Genomic DNA, 6,116 nt, shown 5'->3' with positions numbered 1-6,116 from the left:
GTTTAACTTCTGAAAAGAGATCATAGGACCAGCCTCTTCTTTTCTCCAAGGGCATAGTATAAAGCATCATATACATGGAATGTCAGCACAGAGTCTTTTTGAGAATATCTATTGATTCTACTTTTGCATTTTACAAAAAAGAAGATCGAAGCCCAGTTAGATGAAGTGGTTGTTTTAAAGTCACATAGCTGCTTAGTGACAGTATTAGCTTCAAAGTGTTCTCCTGTTGGATTTCTCCAGGAACAAAGGAGCTGTCAGGTGCCATTTCCCTCCCCTGCCTTTCAGCATAAACAACAACCGCCTGCAGAAACCAGTGTGGTGCCTAATTTGCTAACACACACACCCCTAACCCCTAACATCCCACCCCACCCACACTGCTTCAGAAGATCCGCCCTTTCTAGTTATGCTCACCTCAGTCTCAGCACTGCAGGTGCCCTCCCCTAGAAGACCAGCACAAGCTTGGCCAACACCCAGTCTCCTGCCCCCACACACCTCGCAGGACCTTGGGCCAGCTTTGGTAGTGACAGTGGTAGCACTGAGTACCACAGGAGACCAATTGTTAACACTGTGTGCCCTGCCCATGCATTCTTTACAGATCTGCCCTAGTCAAGGCAGTGGTGGTGGCCAGTCTCACTTTGCAAGCAGACCAGTATGCACCCTGTTAAAACTGTGGACCATGCTCTGGCCAGTGCGAGAGGCAGTGGCATGTCTGTTCCAATACACTCTTGGGCAGAACAATTCAAACTGGAGCCACAAGGCTGGCAGTGTGCAAGCAGCCCCAACAGGGGCCAGCATCACTCCAAAGTGACACCTGCCCTGGAGTAAGAGGAGATAAGCACATACACCAATCAGAGCGCTGCCCCAGCTGTGGGCTGGGGGCAGATGGTGGGTTTGATTGTAGGCCCCGTTGACCAATGAAAACTACTCAAGGAAAGTGCCTCCCAGTTTGCTGCTACTGCATCTCTAACAAATGTTTGGTCTGACTCAACTCAAGCCCAGGGTGGTCCCAGACGGTCCACTAACACCACAGGGACCAAACACTGCCCACAACAGGGAAAGAGAGCTAGATGACTGGACTGAAGGAAAAGCATCAAGACTCAAAAGCAAGGCTCACACAACACACATAGGAGACACCTCTGAAGAACCAGGCCATACTTTCAAGAGCAGGAGATGTAGCTGACTTCCCTAACACACTGAAACAGACACAGAGAGTTAGACAAAAGGAGAAGACAGAGGACTATGTTCCAAATGAAAGAATAAGACAAAACCACAACAAGAAACCTAAGCAAAATAGATATAAGTAATATGCCTTAGAGAATTTAAAGTAATGATCATAACTTTACTCATAGGACTTGAGAAAAGAGTGGAGGACATCAGTGAGACCTTTAACAAAGAGTTAAAAAAGACAATCAGAGATGAAGAACACAATAAATGAAATTGAAAGTACACTAGATGGAATAAATAGCAGGCTAGAGGAGCAGAAAAACAAATTAGCAACCTGGAGGACTGAATAATGGAAAGTAATCGAGCTGAGCAGATGAGAGAGGAAAAAAATATGCAAAATGAGAATAGACTTAAGGAACTCAGCAACTCCACCAAGTGTAATAACATTCACATTATAGGGAGCCCAGAAGAAGAAGAAGAGAGAAAAGGGGACAGAAAATTTATTGAAGACATAATAGCTGAAAACTTCCTAAACCTGTGGAAGGAAACAGATATTCAGATCCAGGAGACAGACAGAACCTCCAACAAAATCAACCCAAGGAGGTCCAAGATACATAGTAATCAAAGTGGTAAAAAGTAGTGGAAAAGAGAGAATTTTAAGAGCAGAAAGAGAAAAGAAGACACTTACCTAAAAGGGAAACCCCATGAGACTATCAGTGGAATTTTCATCAAAAACTTTGCAGGCCAGAAGAGAGTGACATGATACATTCAAAGTGCTGAAAGGGAAAATAAAAATTCTGCAGCCAATAATCTTCTATCCAACAAGCCTATTTATTCAGAATAGAAGGAGAGGGATATCTGGATGGCTCAGTTGGTTAAGTGTCTGCCTTCAGTTCAGGTCATGATCCCAGGGCTCTGGGATCAAGTCCTGCATAGAGCTCCTTGCTCAGCAGGAAACCTGCTTCTCCTCTGCCTGCCACCCCCCTTGCTTGTGATTGCTCTCTCTCTCTGACAAATAAATAAATAAAATCCTTACAGAAAAAAAAAAGGAATAGAAGGAGAGATAGAGTTTCCCAGACAAGCAAAAGCTAAAGGAGTTCATGACTACTAAACCAGCCCTACAGGAAATGTTGACACGGACTCTTTGAGTGGAAAGGAAAGACCATAAGTAAGAGCAAGAAAAGTAGGAAGCACAGAGGCAGTAAAAATAAGTATGTCTGTAAAATGCAGTCAAGGACTCATGAAATAAAAAGACATAAGGTATGATATTATATACCTAAAATATGAAAAGGAGATGAGTAAAGAATGGGTTCAAACTTAAATGACCATCAACTTAATATAGACTGCTCTATACAGAAGATGTTATATACAAACCTAATGGTAACCACAAATCAAAAACCTGTAACAGATAAGCAAAAATAAAGAGAAAGGAATCTGAGTATATCACTAAAGAAAATGAGCAAACTGTGTGAGAAGAGAGCAAGAGAATTAAAAATTAGAGAAGAACTACAAAACAACCACAAAACAAGTAACAAAATGGCAATAAATACATATTTATCAATAATTACTTTGAATGTAAATGGACTAAATGCCCCAATCAAGAGACATAAGGTGATGGAATGAATAAAAAAACAAGACCTATCTATATGTTGCCTATAAGAGATTCATTTCAGATGTAAAGACAGCATGTAGATTAAAAGTGCAGGGATGAAGAAACATTGATCATGGAAATGGATGTCTAAAGAAAGCTAGCAATACTTATATCAGACAAAATGCTTTAAAACAGAGACTGTAACAAGAGACAAAGAAGGACATTATATAATCATTAAAGGGACAATCCAGCAAGAAGATAAAACAATTGTGAATATTTATACATCCAACATGGGAGCACCTAAATACATAAAACAGTTAATAAGAAACATAAAGGAACTAGTTGATAGAAATACAATAATAGTAGGGGACTTTAAGACCCCACTTACATCAATGGACAGATGATCTAAACAGAAAATCAACAAGAAAACATTGGCTTTGAATGACACTCTGGACCAGATGGATTTAACATACATGTTCAAAATATTTCATCTTAAAACAGCAGAATACACATTCTTTACAAGTGCATATAGAACATTCTCCAGAATAGATCACATATTAGACCACAAAACAGTCTCAGGAAATTCAAAGAGATCAAAGTCATACCGTGCATCTTTTCTGATCAAAATGCAATGAAGCTAGAAATCAACCACAAGAAAAAAAAATACGGAAAGTCCACAAATACATGGAGGTTAAATAACATGCTACTAAATAATGAATGGGTCAACCTAGCAAAAAGAAATAAAAAATTACATGGAGAGAAACAAAATGAAAACACAGCAGTCCAAAATCTTTGGGATGCAGCAAAAGTGGTTTGAAGAGGGAAGTTTATAGCAATACAGGCCTACCACAAGAAACAAGAATAACCTCAAATAAACAACCTAACATAAACTTATACCTAAAGGAGCTAGAGAAAGAAGAACAAACAAAACCCCAAACCAGTAGGAAGAAGGAAATAGTAAATATTAGAGCAGAAATAAATGATATAGAAATTAAACAAAACAAAACAAAAACACTACAAAAAACCCAATAGAATGAATCAAATGAAACCAGGAGCTCGTTCTTTGAAAAATCAACAAAATTGATAAACCTCTAGCCAGACTCACAAAAAAAAAAAAAAAGGAAAGAGAGGTCTAAAATAAACAAAATCAGAAATGAAAGAGGAGAAATAACAACCAACACCACAGAAATACAAAGGATTATAAGAGAACATTATGATAAATTATATGCCAACAAATTTGACAACTTAGAAGAAATGGATAAATTCCTAGAAACATACAACCTTCCAAAAATGAAACAGTAAGAAATAGAAAATTTGAACTGACCAATTACTAGCAATAAAATTAAATCAGTAATTAAAAAAAAATTAAAAAAAAAAACACCCAACAAACAAAAGTTCAGGACCACATGGCTTCACAGGTGAATTTTACTGAACATTTAAAGAATAGCTAATACCTATTCTTCTCAAACTTTTCCTAAAAATAGAAGAGGAAGGAAAACTCCCAAATTCATTCTATGAGCCCAACATTACCCTGATACCAAAACCAGATAAAGACACCACTAAAAAAGAGAACTACAGGTCAGTATCTCTGATGAACATAGATACAAAAATCCACAACAAAATATTAGCAAACCAAATCCAGCAATACATTAGAAAAAAAAAAAAAAAGTCATTCACCATGGGGGCGCCTGGGTGGCTCAGTCGTTAAGCATCTGCCTTCAGCTCAGGTTATGATCCCAGGGTCCTGGGATCGAGCCCCATATCGGGCTCCCTGCTCCGCGGGAAACCTGCTTCTCCCTCTTCCACTCCCCCTGCTTGTGTTCCCTCTCTCACTGTGTCTCTCTCTGTCAAATAAATAAATAAATAAAATCTTTAAAAAAAAAGTCATTCACATGATGAAATGGGATTTATTCCTGGGATGCAAGGGTGGTTCAATATTTGCAAATTAATCAGCATGATACATCACATTAATAAGAGAAAGAATAAAAAGCATATGATTATTTTGATAGATGTATAAAAAACATTTGTCAAAGTACAGCATCCATTCATGATAAAAACCCTCAACAAGGGCACCTGGGTGTCTCAGTCAGTTAAGCTTAGTTTTCAGCTCAGGTCATGATCTCATGGGTCATGGGATTGAGCCCTGCATCCGGCTCCATGCTTAGTAGGGAGTCTGCTTGAACGATTCCCTCTCTCCACTCTCTATCTCTCTCCCTCTCTCTCTCTCAAAATGAATAAATAAATCTTAAAAAAAAAAAAAAAACCCTCAACAAAATGGGTTTAGAGGAAACATACCTCAACATAAAAAAGGCCTTATATGAAAAACCCATAGCGAACATCGTATTCAATGGTGAAACACAGAACTTTTCTCCTAAGGTCAGAAACAAGACAAGGATGTTTACTTTTATTACTTTTATTCAACATAGTACTGGAAGTTCTAGCCACAGCAATCAAACAGAAAAAAATAAAAGGCATCCAAATTGGTGAGGAAGAAGTAAAACTCATTATTTAGAGATGACATGATATTATATATAGAAAACCCTAAAGACTCCACCAACAAACTACTAGAACTGAAAAATGAATTCAATAGTTGCAGGATACAAAATCAACATACAGAGATCTGTTGCATTTCTACACATTAAATGAAATAGCAGAAAGATAAATTTTAAAAAAACACTCCCATTTACAATTGCACCAAAAATAATAAAACACCTAGGAATAAACTTAACCAAAGGGGTGAAAGACCTGTGCTCTGAAAACTATAAAACACTGATGAAAACAATTGAAGAAAACAAAAATAAATGGAAAAACATTCCATGCTCATGCATTGGAAGAATAAATATTGTTAAAATGTCTACTGCCCAAAGCAACCTACAGATTTAATACAGTCCCTATCAAAATGCCAACAGCATTTTTCACAGAACTAGAACAAACAATCCTAAAATTTGTATGGAACTACAAAAGACACCAAATAGCCAATGCAATCTTGAAAAAGAACAACAAAACTGTAGGTATCAAAATCCCAGACTTCAAGTTATACTATAAAACTGTGATCAAAACAGTATGGTACTGGGCGCCTGGGTGGCTCAGTTGGTTAAGCGACTGCCTCCGGCTCAGGTCATGATCCTGGAGTCCCGGGATCGAGTCCCACATCGGGCTCCCTGCTCAGCAGGGAGTTTGCTTCTCCCTCTGACTCTCCCCCCTCTCATGTGCTCTCTCTCTCTCATTCTCTCTCTCAAGTAAATAAATAAAATCTTTAAAAAAAAAAAAAACAGTATGGTACTGACACAAAAATAGACACATGGATCAATAGATTAGCATAGAAAGTCCAGAAATAAACCAATAATGCTATGGTCAATTA

This window comes from Mirounga angustirostris, unplaced genomic scaffold, assembly GCF_029215605.1.
Source record: "Mirounga angustirostris isolate CCGP_5_RB_7025 unplaced genomic scaffold, mMirAng1.0.hap1 SCAF_5, whole genome shotgun sequence".
NCBI classification, from domain to species: Eukaryota; Metazoa; Chordata; class Mammalia; order Carnivora; family Phocidae; genus Mirounga; species Mirounga angustirostris.
The sequence above is the reverse complement of the archived record's forward strand: the minus strand, read 5'-3'. Positions refer to the sequence as shown.